This window comes from Engystomops pustulosus, chromosome 6 (assembly GCF_040894005.1).
Source record: "Engystomops pustulosus chromosome 6, aEngPut4.maternal, whole genome shotgun sequence".
Lineage (NCBI taxonomy): Eukaryota > Metazoa > Chordata > Amphibia > Anura > Leptodactylidae > Engystomops > Engystomops pustulosus.
In genome coordinates, this window is record NC_092416.1 from 23474994 (window position 1) to 23497512 (window position 22519).

The following is a 22519-nucleotide window of genomic DNA, read 5'->3' on the forward strand; positions in this document are numbered from 1 at the left end:
GCGATAAGGACTTTTCTGTTTCTATTGGAACCTATCACCTTTCAAAAATAGCGCTCTAGTGACAGGTTCCCCTTAAGTTCATAAAATGGTATTACTTGAGAGGGGGTGATAGTACATAAGCCTCTATAGGGAACGTCCAAAGAACATTGGTCACCTAAAATATAGTTTTTTTTAAATCTTCAAGCATCCGATAAAAATAACTTAACAAAAAAATATACAAATTGAATTAAGACAAATGGCAAAAGTTTTCCATGACAAAACATTGTGACTTTTTTCAACACTTTAACTTCTTACCACAGGAAGAGACGCAGGTCAGATTAAAAATAAGGAACCTTCATCCAAAATCTGTGATTATAGAAAAATAATCGAGTGTTTATCATCCCTGCCGTGACTCATAGTACCAGAATTTACCAAACTCAACTGAGGGTGCGGTCACAGGCACCGCTAGCCTACCACATGCGATTGGTTACCGATCACTGGAAACGCTACTGCGATCGGGACAAGGCCCGCCCCCGTGTGCTAGGTTTGTGTTTGTAAACGTAGCGCTAGCAAACCCTCAAATCCTTTATAACATTCATTTTATCTTAAATGTAGCACATTAACCTACAAAACAGCTCTAAAGTCATATGCAAAGAGCCTCAAGTTATATAAAAAGAGCCTTGAAGAGTCATTTTTTGCACATATGGCATGGACACTTCTTAAATACCCGTGCAAGCAGTTTGCACATGAAAGAATGTTCAAAGTCTGACAGAAAACTGGCGTCAGATAAATGAGCCCCAATAAGTTTCACACTAAAAGCTTGGATAACACATACTTACAATGGCTCCCATTATACTTACTAATAAACGAAGGTGCCCTTATCGACAATGAAATTCCTGTAAAAATTAACAAAAAATATTCCAATCAATCATCCATGAATTGTTTAATTGCCTTACACATGTTCCTAACTTTTTAAGCTTTACTGATTATTGAAGCTTCTCTGCATATTTTTTCTTCTTTTTCTCCTGTAGGGAGCAGTGTATCTGAAAGCCTTCTAAGGTCTGTCCACCTCAGACAGATAAGGAGGCTGATGAATAACTTTCCATACCCAGAGAATATTTCCATTGATGATTCCACTCAGGGCTGCATCTGGCATGAGGCAGGATGAAATCTTGTTTCAGGCGGCAGATATCAGAGGTGGCAGAATGGCAGCCTGGGATATTTAGGAGGCAGCCCGTGACCTGATCTATCACCCAGCAGAAGTTCCTGCTGGCTGCTCTCTGCTCCCCCCTGCACAGGTCATATGGTATTTAGTTAGGATCCTGTTAGCTAGGAACCAATTAACCCCTCAAGCCACCATGACGTTCCCCAACATTATCTGCAGCAGTGCATAAAGACACCATGACATTGTGGAACGTCATGACTTCTGTCTGTCACTCTGACAAAACGCAGGGTAACAGGACCGATCCTGTAGTATCTGAGAGCCAAGGCTCTAAGCAACATGTCAGGGGAAGAATAGAATCCCCCCCCCCTCATGTGATTGCTGTGACTGGTCATTTAGTACAGACAGACAAATCACAGCAGAAAGCAGCTTTCCCTGGCTGAACTCACCTTATCAGTATCCGATCTCCTCATTCTACTTCACAGAGGAAGGAGATCAAATGTCTAGAGTGACCCTACACACCATAAATCACCTGCACACCACATTCAATTAACCCCTTCACTGCCCAGCTGCATACCTCTCCCATCTGCGATCTCAAAACAACTCGGTATATTTAAGTGTTCCAATGTTATTACAATATATATTGACAGTTGACACATGTCAGATTAGAAAAATCTGGCTGTGTGCATAAGGTCAAAATAGGCTTAGTCCTTAAAGGTTTAACTGGCAATAGAAGGTCATGTGACCTTCTCCTGTCCCGAGTGAAAGAGAAGAGCTTTTAGCAGTATCTAGCCCTGTGTGATAGCAGGAGCCAGGCAGGGGCTTATTTATACTCTATTGACCAGGCCATTGGGGAAAAGTGAGGACAAATAGCTGCCACTTATTCTGCCCCTGTTCATACTCTGTTCCGAGCCCTCCATGTTAATGCAAGAAATTACTGCAGTTCGTCAGAGAAGAAGGGGGAGAAGGGTGATGGTGGCTGTGCTGCACCTCGGGTATTGGAGTGAGCTGTATCCTCCACCTCCTGGAGAGGGAGAATATACTGATCTCAGGAGACAATTTGAATTTTTGCCTCAGGCAGCCAAAGGGCTACAATCGGCCCTGCATCCCCCATATTGTCCAGCTAGGTTATCAGGTTCTTTCTCTCTGCTCTGCAGTCTGTGATGCTCCTCTTAATGTCATGTGCAACTTCTAAGTGGCCCCCCTCCTCCCCTCCTAATATTGGGACCTGCTCATCTCCCCCTCATATTGTGTCGCCTCCCAACCACCCCTCTCTGATCTCCCCTCATATTGTGGCCCCTTATCTCTTTCTCTTATTGTGGACCCTCATCTCTCCCTTATATTGTTGCCCCTCATCTCCCCTTCATATTGTGGCCCCTCATCTCTCCCTCATATTGTGGCCCCTCATCTCTCCCTCATATTGTGGCCCCTCATCTCCCCTTTATATTGTGGCCCCTCCTTTCCCCTTGATATTGTGTCCCTTCATCTCTCCCTCATATTGTGGCCCCTCATGTCTCCCTCATATTGTGGCCCCTCATCTCCCCTTCATATTGTGGCCTCTCCTTTCCCCCTGATATTTCCCCCATTGTCCCCCCCCCCCAGAAACAGAAAAAAAAAAATATTAAAGACCCTCTTTGTTTTGTGCCTCTTGGTAGTCGGTTCAGTAGAATCCATAGAAATACATTGGGATGTGTAATAACCACTGACACGACCCCACATCATGTCTGTGCATGAGCCCTAAGATCACATAGGATTGGCCACAGTGGTGGTTGTCCTCCCCGCAACTCATCATAGGACTAACCTCAATCCTTATGAAAGAATCCCCAAAAATAAACCCCACAATTACAAGAAAGAATTTCTACGTGGTCCCAGATAAATCTGCAGCCTTGTATAATATGTGTGAATAAAGATTATTATATCATATTTTTTTCCCAAAAAACTTGAATTATTGTGTGCTCCAATAAATAACATTGAAAGAGTCTGTGAGGCTGTCACTTGTAAATATGTATATATTATACTACTGTACAAGAGACAAGGACAACTTAATTCCCCCTCTAGTCAGACATTAAAGGGTTAATTCTTCAGAATTTTGTGTCATAGATGCACTGATGTCACAATTCCCACTTAGACACTGAAACTGACCAATCAGAAGCAAGATCATACAGCCCCACCTGCCTGAAGTGGCCAATCAGAAGCCACATCATGCTGCCACGTCCACCTGCCTCAAGTATAAATATCTGTGCTGGTCAATAGGGGCAGGCACTGGGTGGTGAGATGTTGAGGTGTGAAGAATCGTGGATTTATGTACCCCTGGATGTATGGAGCCTGGACTCCTGGACGTGTGGACCCCTGGACATATGGAGCCTGGACCCCTGGACATATGGAGCCCGGACCCCTGGACATATGGAGCCTGGACCCCTGGACGTATGGAGCCTGGACCCCTGGATGTATGGAGCCCGGACCCCTGGACGTATGGAGCCTGGACCCCTGGATGTATGGAGCCTGGACCCCTGGACGTATGGAACCTGGACCCCTGGATGTATGGAGCCTGGACCCCTGGACATATGGAGCCTGGACCCCTAGATCTCTGGACACCCAACTCCCTGGGTGACAGATATTTATTGGCAGTAACCCTCTAAGCCCAGAGGAAGGGCGATCCTTCAGCCATGGCTTCCCTAGAGGTTTCCTCCACAGGGGGTTTTTCCTCTCCTGAGTGCTGAAGGGTGACTCTTCGTGAGTCGGGGGTCTGCCATGGGATGGGATTATAAATAAATATTTGGTTATTTAATTCCCAATTATTTGTCTTTGATATATTTATTTGGTCTTCTTTGGTTTAATTCATTTTTCTTGGTGGTTTCTTGGGCAGGTGAATACAAGGTCTGTGCACATGACATCTCACAGGGTCATAAGGAAAACACATGAGGGAACATAGTCCAGTAACTGCCCCTGGATGCATCTACCCCAGTGGTTGCCCCTTACATACTGCACAGGTATCACGTGTACACACATCCCTGAAGGAATGAGGCCTAACATAGGCAATAATTGTGCTGGTTACCCATAACAACCAATCACAGAAGAGCTTTCATTCCTAAAAGTTCTCTCTTAAAATGAAAGCTGCTCTGTGATTGGTTGCCAATTCATATAAGTAAAAGTAGTTTCCACAACAAGCAGAGTATATGAAAACAAAACACTTCATTAACACCTTCGTGACCGTGGACGAACTATATCGCCCTCGTGCTGCAAAGGGTTTGTGGAGAGAGCTCACAACTAAAAAATGTTTTTTAAAAATATGAAAAAATAGTAAAAAAAGTAAAAGTTTAAATCACCCCCTTTCCCTAGATCACATATAAAAGCAAATAAACAGTAAGAATCATAAACATGTTTGGTATCATCCCATAATGTCCGATATATCAAAATATATTAGCGATTTTTCCCGGTGTTTAACACCGTAAGGGAAAATGGCGCCAAAAGTCGAAAATGCCACTTTTTTGCCATTTTGAAAAATATAAAAAATTCTATAAAAAGTGATCAAAAGGCCATTCAGTCCTGAAAATGATAGTATTAAAAACGTCATCGAAATTCGCAAAAAAAAAAATGACACTACCCACAGCTCCATGCACTGAAGTATGAAAAAGTTATTAGTGCCAGAACATGGCAAAAGGAAGAATTTGTTTTTTGTACAGAAGGTGTTAATTTTTTTAAATGTATGAAAACATTATAAAAACTATACTGAACAGGACGATGACACGGGGGCGACATTTTAATTTTCGCCTCTGGCAGCAAATTAGCTAGAATCGGCTCTGATTAGACTATCCAGATTTTGTCTCTAAAGACTGAAAACAATCCTGTCACAAGAAAATAATTTTTAGCTGCTGACAGGTTACAATCGCATAAGCTATGCTGATTTTAAAAATGTCAGCATTCTGAAAAATTTCAGTACTTTATAAAACTTTATTTCACATTACCTGGCTCCCTGCCAGCAGCATATGGTGAGTCCCAGGAGTGGGTGAGGGGCAGCTGCAGCAGCCTGTGTGCATGTGTTTCAGTCTTCTGGCATCCACTCTCCTCCAGCTTCATCTGACACTTTCTGTTATATCTATTTATCAGGCAGGGGAGGGAAGGGGATGCTGAGACACAGGCAAAAGAGGTTGATGCAGGAGCTGCCCCTCCCCCTGGACTTACCACATAAAGCTGGTAGGGAGCCAGTTAATGTGAAATAAAGTTTTATTAAGCACTGAAATGTTTCAGAATGCTGACAAAGGCAAAATCAGCATAGCATAGGCTATTGGAACCTGTCACTAGCTAAAAATTTTTTATATATATATATATATACATATATATATATAATTATATATTATTATATTATAGATAAGCAGTACCGTAACAATAGGGCTTATTTACTAAGGGACCACGGATCATATTTTCGAAGTTTTCGGGATTTGCACCACTGTGACAAGTATTTACCAGGGGATTGTGTTGCACGCGATCAGATTTTGGCACAGCTGCACTGCTTTCATGTGACAGAAGTCGAGGGGCGGGCCGTCGGACAATCCGACTGATTCGGACTACGCACAGGATTTAAGATTCAGATGGCGCACGATCTTAGTAAATCGCAGCACAGTCCATTCCGGTTGGAAAATGCACTTTCTTGGACAGGATGGGTAAGTAAATGTGGTCCAATGTTGTGCTTTACAGTTGTATGTCTGTATATAATGTATGCAAACAGCCCCCCCCCTAGGGTTTAACCCCTTAATGACCGCCCTATCGGCTTTTTACAGTGGTCATTAAGGGTACTTCTTCTGACGCGTACACCTTTCTACGGCAGCACGTCAGAAGAAGATTTCGGGACACCAGGTCTCGCTGGTGCCGGTGTCGGGCTGTGATCTTACAGCCCAGACCCGGCACTAACACCCGGGATCGGAAAAACTCAGATCCCGGGTGTTTAACCCCTTACACGCCGCGGTCAAGCATGACCGCGGCGTGTAAGAGTGTCCTGCGTGGATCGGACCCCCCCGGTGTGCTTACCATGCCAAGAAGTAGAAAATGTAAAAAAGTTAAAAAAAAAAAGATGAAATCATTTTATTATATAATTAAGTAAATAAATAAAATAAAAGTCCCATAATCTCCCCAGTTACACATAAAGTGCAAATAAAGTATATAAAACACAAAACACGTACATATTTGGTATCACCGCGTCCGTATTAATCTGTACAATAAATCTAAATCAATATTGAACCCGCTCGGTGAACGACATAAAAAAAACTCGAAAAACTTCCCGTAATATACAATTTTTCATCAAACACCATCACAAAAAATGTTCTAAAAAGTGATCAAAAAAAGTTACGTTCCCTAATATGATACGACTGAAAAGAACAACTCTTTTCGCAAAAAATAAGCCCTCAACCAGATCTGACAACAGAAAAATACAGAAGTTATGGCCCTAAAAAGTTGTCAATAGTAAAAACAATGCGATTTTCTCCAATATTGGTTTTGGTCAGGAAAATTGAGCAAAGATAAGAAAAACTATATAAATGAGGTATCACCGCAATCGTAGTGAACCAGAGAATAAAGATAAAATATTATTTTTACGTTACGGTGAGCGGGGGGGGGGGGATTGGGGGGAATGCTAAAAATCCAAAATAAAAATTGATGATTTTGTTTGTGTCCCCCTTGAAATAGTTAATAAAATCTCATGAATAAACTTTAGACCCCCAAAATGAATTATCTATACATTGTATCTCATCCCGTAAATAATAAGCCTCATATGTTTGCATTACCAAAAAAAATAAAAATTTACAGGTCGTACAATGTGACAAAACAAATCTGCAGTGAATCGCGCCTCCATTCATTCTATACTTGGCCGTGCACCCGTACAGCAGTTTACCACCACATATGGGGTATCAGTACACTCGGGAGGAATTTGGCATCAAACGTAGCAGTGCGGTTCATCATTTAATTTATTCTGAAACTGTCAGTTTGGCCTAAATGAATGTATTTTCCAAAAAAATTCTAGAGTTTCTAAATCGCAGGTCCATATTGTTTTAACCCATGTGAAACACTTAAAGGGTTAATGGATTTAATAGAAGTTGTTTTACATATGTTGAGGGGTGAAGTTTCTATAGTGGGGTAATTTATGGGGTGTTACTATTATTTAGGCCTCTCAAAGTCACTTGAAAGCTGAGTTGTCCCTCAAAATGTGAGTTTTGGCAATTTTCATGAAAATGAGAAAAATCGCACCTAAAGTTCTGCACCTCATAACATCCTAGAAAAGTGAGAGGAAGCATAAAATATCATCCCAACATAAAGCAGATATTCTGTAAATGTTAATTATCAAGCTTTTTGGGTAGTTTTACTTCCTGTCTGGAAAGCCGAACATTTCAAACTTGGAAAATGAAGAATTTTTACAAACTTTTGCCAAATTTTCACTTTTTTTCAGAACGAATCGCAAAATTTATCACTTAAATTTTATAACTAACATGAAGTACAATGTGTCACGAGAAATCATTCTCAAAATCACCGGGATATGTTAAAGCGTTCCGAAGTTATAACCAATTATCGTGAGACATGTCAGAATTGAAAAAACGAGTCTGGTCATTGAGATGAAAACTAGTGTCGGTGATAAGGGGTTAAACATCGGAGGAGACTTGAATAAATATAGAAATAAAGTTTTTTAAAAATGTAAACATTCCAACTCCCCCTTCCCTAGTAAGTTTATATAAATGAATAAACAAATAACTGATCAATAGGTCATAGAGTTCCTGTTAGCCAAGTGGGAGTGTAGGGGCGAGAAGGGGCGGTGCCCGGTGGTGGAGTGGGACGGCCCCTGCACCGGTACCTGGGACAGGTTACAGCCAGAGTCTTTCAGTGTATGATAAATCCACCTTGTGGTTGTAAACATTGAGGATGAGAATATTTAGGAAGCTACAAAGGGACAGGAATGAGCCTCCTGACTATAATACTACAAAAAGCTTCTCCCCCATCAGTTATCACAAAACATTGTCCTGGGATTTCATGTCATCAAGTCTCAAACTCAATTGATATTTCTTCTTGACACCTACCTGCAGCCACGAGGTCTGGATCTGTACCTGGAATGGAGACAGAAGGGATTACTTTTTTGTGATTTGATTTAACATAAAATATTTCTTGATAATTGATCAGATCTGATCTGGATGTGTCCTTCCATTGGGACCTTCACCCACAAGCTGTGATCATAGAATCACTTTGGAGTGTTTATCAAACCTTCTAAGACACTTAATAGGAGATAAAGGACACTTTATACTGGAATTTACAAAACTCAATGGAAATCACCTTCGTATAGAGTATGACATATCCTTTTTACATTCTCTTTTTTTATTCAATGCAAATGAGCTTAGAAGAGTCACTTTTTCCCTGAGGTGAGTCATGTTGAGAGGCTGGAAGGATTTCTCACTTCAGATGCTAATGACTTGTTAAAACATAGTCAGTGATTGGAGCTGCATCTGCAGAGCCTCTCCCAACAATATAATAACTGTATCTCAAGGACTTTGCAATAAGGTATCGGTTTTGGGTATTGATTTGGTTTCCTGAAAAATTAATATCCATAAAAAATATAAACACTGTTGGTGGTGTAAACTGTTTTAAAGATGTGTAGAGTCTACAAGTATTCTTCACTACTGGCCAATAAAATTAACTAATAAGATGAGTGGACCCTATGTTCCCATTCTGGGTTTGGGTTCGGCAATGTGACCCAGAAATATTGGCAGCTGAACAGCCGCTCCAGGAGATTGATGCCTTGGTAACTAGTCATGGCTATGATTGGCCAGAGGGAAACCTGTAGCTATGGCTTGTTGGTAGTTGCCTCAATTTACTACATTGGCTGTTAAGCGTCCAATCCGGCAACATGTCCTGGTCACTCGGCCAAACATGAACGGGAACGTATGGTCTGCTCATCTCTACTCCTGAGCAATATAAAGTCCTACACTGGTAGTGCCGGAGATGGTTTTCCCCTCTGTATTCTGACTGTTCCCTTGTACTTGTGCTAAGTCTTGGTGTTGACCAGGTTTATTCTGATTCCTACTGCCGGTCACCAGGTAGACCTTGACCACCAACTCTACAATCATGATCCAACCTAGAACTCCGCTTATTCCTGAAGATTCTCCTGCCTGTCTTCTGCTGCTGTATAACAGGGTCTATAAACCCTTGGCCACGTGTAACTTACACAGGACCACAGATAGTGACCCGGAGGTCTCCCTGCAGCGTGGCACAGAATCATGGAATTCAACTTTTATACATATCTTGGAAATGAAAATGTTAATTTTACTAAAAAATATTTCTTATTATTATTTACACAGAAAACAGATAAATATCTTACTCACCTAGTTTTATCAACAATTCAAATAATGGTTCTGCAGAAGCAAAAGAAAAACATGTCGGTTATCCGGCTTTTTCTTAATAGTCACCCAATATATCTTTCCTTTATTACCAGTTGTCTCATTTTTATAAATCTGTCCTGATGCAGAAATTGGGAACCAGAGAATATTGATGAGCAGAACATTCTGGTTCGGGTTCGTTCTAAACATTTAAGGTTTGGGTAAACAGAACACAAACCTGGACTTCAGTCAGAAAATTAGGTTAGGTTCACCCTCACATCGGTAACACCCAGGATCGGTGCTGACAACAGTTGTAGGTGTTATCCTTTAAATGCTGCGTGCCACCTCCTGGATGGAATTGGCAATGATGATCATAGTGGCCGGGACACAATGGGGAACAAGAAGGCCACCTCTAATTACAGGCTGCAAGTGCATACAGGTAGGTGGCCAAACCTGCCAGACCCGAATATTAATGGGTCCAATCATTTCTATTAAAATCAGGGTTTAGAAATTAGTTTAGGTTTTTTTTATACATATTTCTAAACTAACTGCATCCTGCGTCTCAGGCAGCTCCTTCCCCCTCCCCACCTCCTGGCATGTGCATTGAGAAGGCAGGAGAGGGAGGGGGGTGGTGTGGAGGCGAGGAAGAATATATGAGGAGACAAAGGCAAGTAACCTCACACGGCTGGCAGGGAGCCAGGTTATGTGAGATAAAGTTTTATGAAGTATTGAAATGATTCAGAATGCTGACAAAAACATTTAAATCAGCATATATCAGGTTCTTATAAATCTGTCAGCTACTAAACATGACAGATGGTGACAGATTTGCTTGAAATGTAAAAGAAAAGGAAATTAAAAAATACATTTCCAAAAGGTCCAGTGAAATTAAAAAAAAAAGGAAAAATAAAAGAGAAAAAAGATGAATAAATAAATATACATAAAATAGTGATAGCACAAAAATGTGTTCGCCCCTCTAGTCACTAACATCATTGGACAGCAGAATGATGGGACTAGGGATCTCTCATCTCCAATTTTGCCGCGTACTTCCCCCATGTGGTCAGAAGCTACTGGGACACATCTGTGTAAGTGTATAAATGTATATATCGGTGTATAAGTGTGTATATGTATCTAAAGGCTACATTCACACACATGTATGGGGGACATACACTCACCGGCCACTTTATTAGGTACACCATGCTAGTAGCGGGTTGGACCCCCTTTGCCTTCAGAACTGCCTCAATTCTTCGTGGCATAGATACAACAAGGTGCTGGAAGCATTCCTCAGAGATTTTGCTCCATATTGACATGAAGGCATCACACAGTTGCCGCAGATTTGTCGGCTGCACATCCATGATGCGAATCTCCCGTTCCACCACATCCCAAAGATGCTCTATTGGATTGAGATCTGGTGACTGTGGAGGCCATTTGAGTACAGTGACCTCATTGTCATGTTCAAGAAACCAGTCTGAGATGATTCCAGCTTTATGACATGGCGCATTATCCTGCTGAAAGTAGCCATCAGATATTGGGTACATTGTGGTCATAAAGGGATGGACATGGTCAGCAAAAATACTCAGGTAGGCAGTGGCATGGCACCGGTGCTCAATTGGTACCAAGGGGCCCAAAGAGTGCCAAGAAAATATTCCCCACACCATGACACCACCACCATCAGCCTGGACCGTTGATACAAGGCAGGATGGATCCATGCTTTCATGTTGTTGACGCCAAATTCTGACTCTACCATCCAAATTTCGCATCAGAAATCGAGACTCATCAGACCAGGCAACGTTTTTCCAATCTTTTACTGTCCAATTTCGTTGAGCTTGTACAAATTGTAGCCTCAGTTTCCTGTTCTTAGCTGAAAGGAGTGGCACCCGGTGTGGTCTTCTGCTGCTGTAGCCCATCTGCCTCAAAGTTCGACGTACTGTGCGTTCAGAGATGCTCTTCTGCCTACCTTGGTTGCGATTTGAGTCACTGTTGCCTTTCTATCAGCTCTAACCAGTCTGCCCATTCTCCTCTGACCTCTGGCATCAACAAGGCATTTCCGCCCACAGAACTGCCGCTCACTGGATGTTTTTTCTTTTTCAGACCATTCTCTGTAAACCCTAGAAATGGTTGTGCGTGAAAATCCCAGTAGATCAGCAGTTTCTGAAATACTCAGACCAGCCCTTCTGCCACTCACCTTCCGGTGAGTGTGTATATACGGGCGACATATGCCACGTTCAAAGGCACTCAGATCACCTTTCTTCCCCATACTGATGCTCGGTTTGAACTGCAGGAGATTGTCTTGACCATGTCTACATGCCTAAATGCACTGAGTTACAGACATGTGATTGGCTGATTAGAAATTAAGTGTTAACGAGCAGTTGGACAGGTGTACCTAATAAAGTGGCCGGTGATTGTATATATACGGGCTACATATATATGGCCGATATACGTCCCCCGTACATTTCTATGGGCTCACAACACATGTGTGGCACCGTACCGCTCCGTAGTCCAGGAAAATATAGGACATGTCCTATCTCTCCCCGTGTTACGGCGCCGTGCGCCATATGTTCCTATGGATAGGGGCAGGGGTGAGCAGCGCTCACCTCCTTCTCCTCTCCCCGCGGGCTGTTGTCTGCCCGCCGTGCTACGGTACGACAGGCAACGGCAGTGTGCATGTAGCCTAAGAGTCTATAATATCCTCATATTTTAGAACAAAAACTTGACATATAATAACCCTTATTGGTACCTTAAAGGGAATCTCCGGATTGCACAATTCTCAACTTCATGAACACAATTTGATGAGAATTGAGGATATTTTATCCCTGTTTGTGCTCTGCCTATCACATATACAAAGGCCTCATATACACGACCATTATACTTACATTATACATGGGCAAGGTGCTGAGACAGAGCCAGACCGAGTTTTGACTGAGCCATATCTCTCCGCTGGCCATGTCCAGATACATTTGCAAACAAATTTCAAAAAACATGTACAAATAGGGGGACATGGGCTTCTACGCCAGAAAAATAGTGTGGAAGTGTAAAAATCGCAATTGTGATCACCCATTGTATTATTTCCCTCTTTCTGCCTTCTCTACACCAACAGGGCATAAAGAGGGTGCAGGGGCCAGAGGTGGGGGCTGGCGGGGATTGTAACTGTCTTACTCTTGTGCACTGGCTGCTGCAGGCAGACTTTTGCAGGTGAAAGTTAACCTGCTGCGCAAATTGTTAGGCAAACTAGGAACGTGCATAGAGAATAGCACTTGGCCACCTGAAAAATCAAGCGTCAGGAGTCTCCTCATGTGTCTGGCAGCACGAGAGTGGCTGGAAGGTCATAAATGTCCCAATATGGAGGGCTGGCAAATGATTGTGACCACGCCCCTTTCTCATGTCAGATACATCGAGAGGCTTAGGCCAGGTCCAACCTGGCATAGTATTTCTTAAAGAACAGCGACAGCCGTGCCCGACTATACCCCCTATATACCCATCTGGCATGGAGGGGGCGTATTTGCTTGGCGTATAGGTATATTTTCTTAGTTTAGAATAAGTGAGAAATCTCACTATGTGCGAAGCCCGGGCACAATACTTTTCTTGTGTACTGCATTATTCCCATTATCCCATATGGGGACATGTATCATAGCTTTTTCTTTCTTTGGTGAATTTTTTAGACATTTGGCAGCTCTTTTTTGCACCTTATGTATGATCCTGTCATTTTACTTGTGATATATGTTCAGCTTTTCCTATCCTGCCATTTTGGCTTCTTTTTGAGACTTTTTGTTGCAAATGTCTCAAATCCACATGGACACAAGCCATGTGAGGAGGTTATATACAGGAGAGGATACAAGCCATGTGAGTGGTTATATATAGGAGTAGATTCAAGCCATGTGAGGGGTTATATATAGGAGAGGATACAAGCCATGTGAGGGGTTATATATAGGAGAGGATACAAGCCATGTGAGGGGTTATATATAGGAGAGGATACAAGCCATGTGAGGGGTTATATACAGGAGAGGATACAAGCCGTGTGAGGAGTTATATACAGGAGAGGACACAAGCCATGTGATGGGGTTATATACAGGAGAGGATACAAGCCATGTGAGGGGGTTATATACAGGAGAGGATACAAGCCATGTGAGGGGCTATATACAGGAGAGGATACAAGCCATGTGAGTGGTTATATATAGGAGTAGATACAAGCCATGTGAGGGGTTATATATAGGAGAGGATACAAGCCATGTGAGGGGTTATATATAGGAGAGGATACAAGCCATGTGAGGGGTTATATATAGGAGAGGATACAAGCCATGTGAGGGGTTATATACAGGAGAGGATACAAGCCGTGTGAGGAGTTATATACAGGAGAGGACACAAGCCATGTGATGGGGTTATATACAGGAGAGGATACAAGCCATGTGAGGGGGTTATATACAGGAGAGGATACAAGCCATGTGAGGGTTATATACAGGAGAGGATACAAGCCATGTGAGCGGGTTATATACAGGAGAGGATACAAGCCATGTGAGGGGTTATATACAGGAGAGGACACAAGCCATGTGAGGGGGTTATATACAGGAGAGGATACAAGATATGTGAGGGGTTATATACAGGAGAGGATACAAGCCATGTGAGGGGGTTATATACAGGTGAGGATACAAGCCATGTGAGGGGGTTATATATATGAGAGGATACAAGCCATGTGAGGGGGTTATATACAGGAGAGGATACAAGCCATGTGAGTGGTTATATATAGGAGGGGATACAAGCCATTTGAGGGGTTATATACAGGAGAGGATACAAGCCATGTGAGGGGTTATATACAGGAGACGACACAAGCTATGTGAGGAGGTATGTACAAGAGAGGATACAAGCCATGTGAGGGGTTATATACAGGAGAGGACACAAGCCATGTGAGGGGTTATATATAGGAGAGGATACAAGCCATGTGAGGGGTTATATACAGGAGAGGATACAAGCCATGTGAGGGGTTATATACAGGAGAGGATACAAGCCATGTGAGAGGGTTATATACAGGAGAGGACACATGCCATGTGAGGGGTTATATACAGGAGAGGATATAAGCCATGTGATGGGCTATGTACAGGAGAGGACACAAGTCATGTGAGGGGGTTATATACAGGAGAGGACACATGCCATGTGAGGGGTTATATACAGGAGAGGATACAAGCCATGTGAGGGGTTATGTACAGGAGAGGACACAAGCCATGTGAGGGGTTACATACAGGAGAGGATACAAGCCATGTGAGGGGGTTATATACAGGAGAGGATACAAGCCATGTGAGGGGTTATATACAGAAGATGATACAAGCCATGTGAGGGGATATATACAGGAGAGGATGCAAGCCATGTGAGGGGTTATATACAGGAGCGGACACAAGCCATATGAGGGTTTATATACAGGAGCGGACACAAGCCATATGAGGGGTTATATACAGGAGAGGATACAAACCATGTGAGGGGGTTATTTACAGGAGAGGACACAAGACAACTGAGGGGATTCTATACAGGAGAGGACATAAGACATGTAAGGATTTATATACAGGAGAGGACACAAGACAAGTGAGGGGATACTATACAGGAGAGGATACAAGCCATGTGAGGGGTTATATACAAGAGATGACACAAGCCATGTGAGGGGATATATACAGGAGAGGATACAAGCCATGTGAGGGGGTATTATACAGGAGAGGACACAAGCCATGTGAGGGGGTTACATGCAGGAGTGGTCACTACTTAAAATTTTGGGTTGAGGCTGTCTCCTGCATTTTTAAGCCCTCTAGTCACACCCCAGGCAGATGTGGACATATGAGGCTGCGGTAACATGTTGCTTTTTGATTATGTTTTGAAACACATTACAACTGCTGAGGAGAGGTGATTTGCCTTATTACATTATTGTTAACATTTGTGTTTACATAATGCATAGTAAAGGGGCTGTTAATACATGTATACATGCGTCCATGTCGGCTGTTAAAGAAGACAGAAGAAAGAAGACGAGCCGCGCCGACATCGGGGAGCCGTGCCAACATCGGGAAGCCGTGCTGAGCATCGGAGGGTGAGTATATAAGTTTATTTTTTTTACATGCTGGGGGGGCAGGCTGTATACTACTAGGGGCTGGCTGTATACTACATGGGGGCTGGAAGGCTGTATACTACTGGGGGCAGGCTGGCTGTATACTACTAGGGGCTGGTTGTCTGTATACTACAAGGGGCTGGCTGTATACTACTAGGGGCTGGCTGGCTGTATAGTACAGAGGACAGGCTGGCTGTATACTACTAGGGGCTGGCAGGCTATATACTATTGGGGGATGACTGTATACTACTAGGGGCTGGCTGGCTGTATACTACATGGGGCTGGCTGGCTGTATACTACTAGGGGCTGGCAGGCTCTAAACTACTGGGGGCTGGCAGGCTGTAAACTACTGAGGGCTGGATGTATACTACTAGGGGCTGGCTGTATACTACTAGGGGCTGGCTGGCAGTATACTAAAGGGGGCAGGCTGGCTCTATACTACTGGGGGCTGGCTGTATACCACTAGGGGCTGGCTGGCTGGATTCTACTAGGGGCTGGCTGGCTGCATACTACTAAGGGCTGGCTGGCTGTATACTACTAGGAACTGGCTGTATACTACTAGGGGCTAGCTAGATACTCGATGGTGGTTGGCTGGCTGCATACTACTAAGGGCTGACTGTATACTACTGGGGGCTGGTTGGCTGTATACTACTAGGGGCTGTCTGGCTGTATACTACTAGGGGCTGGCTGGTTTTATACTACTAGGGGCTGGCTGGCTGTATACTACTAGGGGCTGGCTGTATACTACATGGGGGCTGGCTGGCTGTATACTACTAGTGGCTGGCTGTATACTGATAGAGGGTGGCTGTATACTACTAGGGTCTGGCTGGCTGTATACTACTAGGGGCTGGCTGTATACTAAAAGAGGCTGGCTGGCTGCATACTACTATGAGCTGGCTGTATACTACTGGGGGCTGGCTGGCTGTATACTACTGGAGGCTGGCTGGCAGTCATCGATAAGCCTCGGTTTAAACATCACAAAAACAAGGCTGAGTAAATAAAATTAACTTGGAAAATAGTAAAAGTGCAGAAGCAAGAAGCCTTTCAGGCTCTGGCACCCAAAGACCTCATCCAAACGACCATGTGGTTGACTAAGACCAATTATAAGACCTGTTGAGGGGCAACCGTATATACTTGAGTATAAGCCGACCCGAGTATAAGCTGAAATCCCTAATTTTCCCACCAAAACTGGGAAAAACTATTGACTTGAGTATAAGCCGAGGGTGGGAAATGCATGGGTCACAGCCCCCCTCCAGTATATAGCCAGCAAGCCCCCAGTAGTATATAGCCAGCCATCTCCCAGCAGTATATAGCCAGTCTGACTCGGCTTATACTCAAGTCAATAGTTTTTCCCAGTTTTGGTGGTAAAATTAGGGGTTTCAGCTTATACTCGGGTCGGCTTATACTCAAGTATATACGGTCGTCCCTCAACAGGTCTTATAAATGGTCTTAGCCAACCACATGGTCGTTTGGATGAGATCTTTGGGTGCCAGAGCCTGAAAGGCTTCTTGCTTCTGCTCTTTTACTATTTTCCAAGTTAATTTTATTTACTCAGCTTTGTTTTTATGATGTTTAAACTGAGGCTTATGGATGACTTCCAAACCTGCACTGTCTGCCCCAACCTACATTTTGATACCACCAGAGAACCTCAGCGCATTCCTGAAGTTTCTCTTGCCTGCTCCCTGGTCTTTTGAAACACATTTTCTTGGCTTTAGCCCAGTTCTCACCTATAGAAAACCAATTCAAGAGGTAGCGACCAAGTGGTCATAGTATTGCTTAATATCGTTAAAAAATTTTTTTTTTTTTTTTTAAATTAGAAATTTTAAATTCTAAATCGGCTAAAATGTATTTTTTACATACCATATATATTTTTTATTCATACTCACTTGTAGTTTGCATACTAATAGACCATTTTTTTTCAGCCATCACGCCTGTAAGAATGAAAGAAAATAAAATAATATCTTTACTTCGGCTGTTTCTGAATAAGCATCAAATTTATAATTCCTTTTTCGGTATTTTAAGAGAACAGATAAGAAATCCTGTTATAAGGAATATAGAACATTGGAACAAAATGGGGGTCATTTACCACGGGCCCGATTTACGTTTTTCCGACGGGTTATCCGTATATTTCCGATTCGCATCGGTTTTCCCTGAATTGCCCCGGGATTTTGGCGCACGCGATCGGATTGTGAACTTCAGTGCAATCCGACGAACTTCAGCGCAGCAGCCACACCTGGTGAACATCGGGGAACTGCCTTAGTGAATCCCGGCTGGACCCGAATCCTCAGCAGAGAACGTGCCGCTAAATTGTGAATGGACCGGGTAAGTAAATCTGCCCCAATGACTTATATTATAGACTTCGCTGAATGATGAACATAGGGGGAGATTTATCAGAAGTGTCTGACGGCAAAACTGTTCTAGCTGCTCATTGAAGCCAATCAGAGTTCAGTTTGCCTTTTCCCATAACATTTTAGAAAGCTGACCTCTGATTGGTTGCTATGAGCAATTTCAAAACTTTAGCTCTCAGAAACTTCCAAAACATCTAATAGAATACAACCTCTAGTTCTACTGCAGGTATTAAAACTAGAAGAAAAAAATTCTCTACACCTGCTAACATGGTAGAATAATCCCATGGATCAATGTTCTATCATTAGAAATCTATTCTGCATCATTTATCATAAGATATATTTTAATAAAAGCACTAAGGCCCCTTTGTTGATTTATTGTCTGTAGCAACACGACCTCCATTGTAAAAATACATAGGGGGATTTAGCATATTTTGCAAATATTTTCCATTTATACTACCATCACCATGCCAACTGGCTGTGGAGGGGTGTAAAGAGGGGGTACGGACGGCAGCTGAGTGGGCCGGTATGGGGTGCACTTGCCCTATGCCTGAGGATGCGTTACATCTAGCGATTGTTGAAGCCTGAATGGTTGTTGGTAATAGAGCAATTCTACGCCAGGTAGGATGTGGTGTAGAATTTTACGACAGCATAGCCATGCCGCTGAATAGTTGCACCAGAGGCAGGTTGCATGACTTGTTTGATATGTCTCCACACACAATGGGGCACATTTACTTACCTGTCCAAGGAGTTCAACCAAAGTGCATTGTTCTGACGATAATGCACTGTGCTGTGATTCGCTAAGATTGTGCGCCCGATATCCTGCATGTGTCGCTTCCCCGTTCAGGTCCGCCGGAGTTCACCTTCTTCTTCCTGGTGCATGTAAATGCTTGATCTTGTCACACAATTTTAAAGTTAAATCCCGTGCTCAATCCGAATCAGTCGGATCGGCCGACGGCCCGGCCCCCACGATTGCTGTTGCATGAAAGCCAGCAGCGGCAAAATCCGATCATGTGCGACACAATCCCTTCTAAATATCTGTCCCAGCGGCGCAAAACCTGAAAACTTCGGGAAGTCCAAAGGAAATGTGATCCGCGGACCCTTAGTAAAAAAAGCCCCAATGTATACCACAATGCCATTTCCTCAATTAGCAATAACATCAATAACATAGACATTTGTCCAGGACATTTACCTGTTATTGGTTGTTGTCCATTCACATCTGAGAAAAAAAGAAAAATACCTTTTTGTATAAATAATATCAACACATTCCAGAACTCCAACTTTAGACACAATAACACACATCACATAGCATAGTAAATTGAGCCATAGGGAAGTATAATTCTTCCTGCAGGTAATGAGCCCTCACACATCTCTATAAAAAGAAAATTCAAAAAATTCTGGAAAGTAACGTAAAACATTTAACAATAATAACACTAAATGGCGAGATTCTTGACATTATAATATATCATAATGCTGTTCAGGATGTCTGAAGAGGGCTCACAGGATGAACGCTCTTCAAACATGAAGAGTGTTTGACGTATTATGCAGCAAACACCCACATGTAACACCAGTGATCTGTAACAGTCGTACTTAAAGTGAGCCTGTCACCAGGAATGTCGTTTTTAGCTGGTGACAGGTTCCATTAGTTTGTGAATTCAGAATGTCCGCATTCTGAATCATTTTTTGTACTTTATATAGGTTTAATTGACATTGGCTCCCTGCCAGCAGTGTATTATTAGTCCTAGAGGAGTGGGAAGCTACTGCTGTCTGCTTGCCCTTCTAAGTCTCCTCTTCTTTACACTCTTGCTGCTTTCCGCCCATCTCCTGTTATGTGCATTGAGCAGTCAGGGGAGGGAGGGAGATGGTGTGGAGGAGAGGAAGGACTATGAAATTATTCAGAATTCTGACAAAGGCATTTTTATCGAACCAAATGTATAGTGGTGCGTCGTGTGGCGCTATTGGGAAAAAATAGACATATACGAATGGCGCTGGCGTGTTCTTTTTGTTCAAATTAGGATCCGTTTATTTCCAGAAGAAACACTTGTTTCTGGAAATAAATGCATCCTACTTTGAACGAAAAGAACATGCCAGCGCCATTGGTATAGGTCCATTTGGCGCCACACAATGCTCCACTATACATTTGGTTCGGTGTAATATACCCCAGGGGCCACAGGCCATGCCAGGACTGCGCCAAAACACCTATCATAAGCGAAAACCAGAGTTGTGCCTGAGGATCAGCACAACTCCCGAAGGTTAGTCTGATACCTCTATGTTTCCTAAATAACCATCTCCTAAAAAGGATAACCGTGCGGTAGTTAGCACTACCGTCTCTGTTATCTTTAAAATGAGCATAACATAGGCTAAAAAATTAAAAATGGAAAAAAATCACATTCCCAGGTTTGCTTCAAATCACAGGGGTATATGGGTGCTGGTTATATATCCGTAGCAAAATCTCTATACACTAGGGTTCTACAAATATAGTATCATGACTGAAATCATAAAAATGTTAGGTATCTCCAAGTCCTGATTCATCAATATATAAAAACAGTTACTCCTGGCACTGAACCCTGTAAATGAAATAGCACCCCAATATCTGCGTCACTTTTTGCCATTTTGAAACTAAGAAAAATTGGAATAAAAAGTGATCAAAAGGTGAAACAGTCTCCAATAGCAATGGGAATTTCAACAGCTCCTTAAACTGAAGTATGAAAATGTTATTGGCGTCAGAATATAGCAAGAACAAAGAATTTTTTCGTAGAAAACGTTATAAATTTTTGAAATCTAACATTGTTATCTTTGTGATTTTACCAACCCAAAGATTAAAGAGGAGATGTAAAAGCAGAGTCCACATTTGGAATTTTGTCCCACTTCCCAGTACAAGACATAAAATATGAAATACCATCACTAGAAAGTACAATTTGTTACACAGAAAACAAGCCCTCACACAGCTCTGTATAGAAAATGTTAAAGTTTGGGATTTTTAAAGGAGGGGAGCAAAAATTGTATAGCAATTAACTAAAAAGGACATTAAAGGGGTTAATGCTACCTGCACACGGGTGATCTGCTTCAGTCTAGCATCTGTTTTTCAGAGATCCTTGTACATTCTATAGTCTATGAGTGATTTAGTGATTATAGTCCGGTGCGCCTAATATATGAACCGCACTGTACAGACAACACGTACTGCCCTGAACTGTGCACAGGTCTTCCATCTGCTGGTCATTTATTGCGCTGCACCTTATAATCTGATGTGTTTTATAATCCGGTGCGCCTTATATATCATCCTAGATGATTTAGCAGGCATTTATTGATGGTGCGCCTCATAATCCGGTGCACCTTATAGTCCGAAAAATATGGTATTCTGATTTGGGTAAATGCTACTCTTTACGGATCAGTTGATTTGCTCTATCAAATAATATAATGCCAATGGGCGCAGTTCCATAAACAATTGCATCAGTGTGCCGTCCTTCCTAAAAATGGAAGACACATGGCCGATTTTTTGTCCTAAGGGGTTAAAATATATAGGGGCACATTTACTTACCTGGCCACAGGATTTCCTAAAATATGGAGTGTCCGACTATCATGCACTGTGATGCGATTCACTAATATCGTGCACCCGATATCCTGCATGTGTCGCTTCCCCGCTCAGGTCCGCAGGAGTTCACCTTCTTCTTCCCGATGCATGTAAGCGCTTGGGCTTGCGACACAACTTGAAAGTTAAATCCCGCGCTCAGTCCGAATCAGTCGGATCGTCCGACTGACTGCCCCCTGATTTGTGCTGCATAAAACCCAGCGCAGCTGCGCCAAAAACCGATCACGTGTGACACAATCTACTTTTAAGTACCTGCCACAGCGGCGCAATCCCCGAAAACGACGGAAAATCCGACGAAAGTGCCATCTGCAGACCCTTAGTAAATGAGCCCCATTGATTCTAAACTCAACTTTCAGAAACAAAACCAACATCAAGGAAATTGTGGGGCTCAAAATTCAAGGACACATTCCCTCTAATGCCATAACAGCATATATAGTATTTAGGACTAGAGAGTGTATCATCCTGGTGTCAGGATAAACACTTCACATTAGGTGGCGCCCCCTACCTGATAGCGCTGGTCCCTCACGACTCCTTCTAGTACGAGATGGAGCTGTTTGAAATAAAAACATAGAAATTGTTATTGTTTCTTAATGTTCTACAACTTTATAATGAAACGTCACTAAATGGGTTTTACTGGAAGAACACAGAGTTATTATACTCACAAAGATCCTGATATGTTGAGTACCAAACGGATACAGCTAATCCTTCTGTAAGAAATAACAAAAAATCATGTCGCTCCTCTACGGTCATCCAGTCTATTGGCCATAACTTACTGAATTGTCTCATTACCTTCTACATTTGGGTCAATTGAGGGAAACTAATTACTGAGTAATAACACTTGTCCGATGTCACACTCCCAGCTGGGCTGTGGTAGGGGGCAGATAGGTCAGTGGACTCACTGGGGGACATGTGTCTTAGTTTTTGTTTCTTTTGTTGTATACTTGAGACATTTGGAAGATCTTTTTTGCACCTTATTGCACCAGAAGTTTTTTCTTGTGATACATGTTTAGTTTTAGCATT

At 42.7% G+C, this 22519-nt stretch overlaps 1 long non-coding RNA gene across 2 annotated transcripts in view; it reads right to left on the reverse strand.

The window, feature by feature from the left end:
• The window catches only part of LOC140065590 (uncharacterized), a 30333-nt gene extending 8125 nt beyond the window's left edge, over positions 1 to 22208 (reverse strand). The window contains exons 1-8 of one of the 2 annotated variants that reach the window (XR_011847968.1): positions 22162 to 22208; positions 22005 to 22049; positions 19103 to 19129; positions 17452 to 17496; positions 9496 to 9525; positions 8200 to 8226; positions 840 to 875; positions 295 to 345 (exon numbers count right to left, since the gene is read on the reverse strand). This is a non-coding gene — a long non-coding RNA (uncharacterized lncRNA). The remainder of the gene's footprint in view (positions 1 to 294; positions 346 to 839; positions 876 to 8199; positions 8227 to 9495; positions 9526 to 17451; positions 17497 to 19102; positions 19130 to 22004; positions 22050 to 22161) is intronic. The other variant, XR_011847969.1, reaches the window with a different exon arrangement.
• Positions 22209 to 22519: the final 311 nt, after the last annotated feature.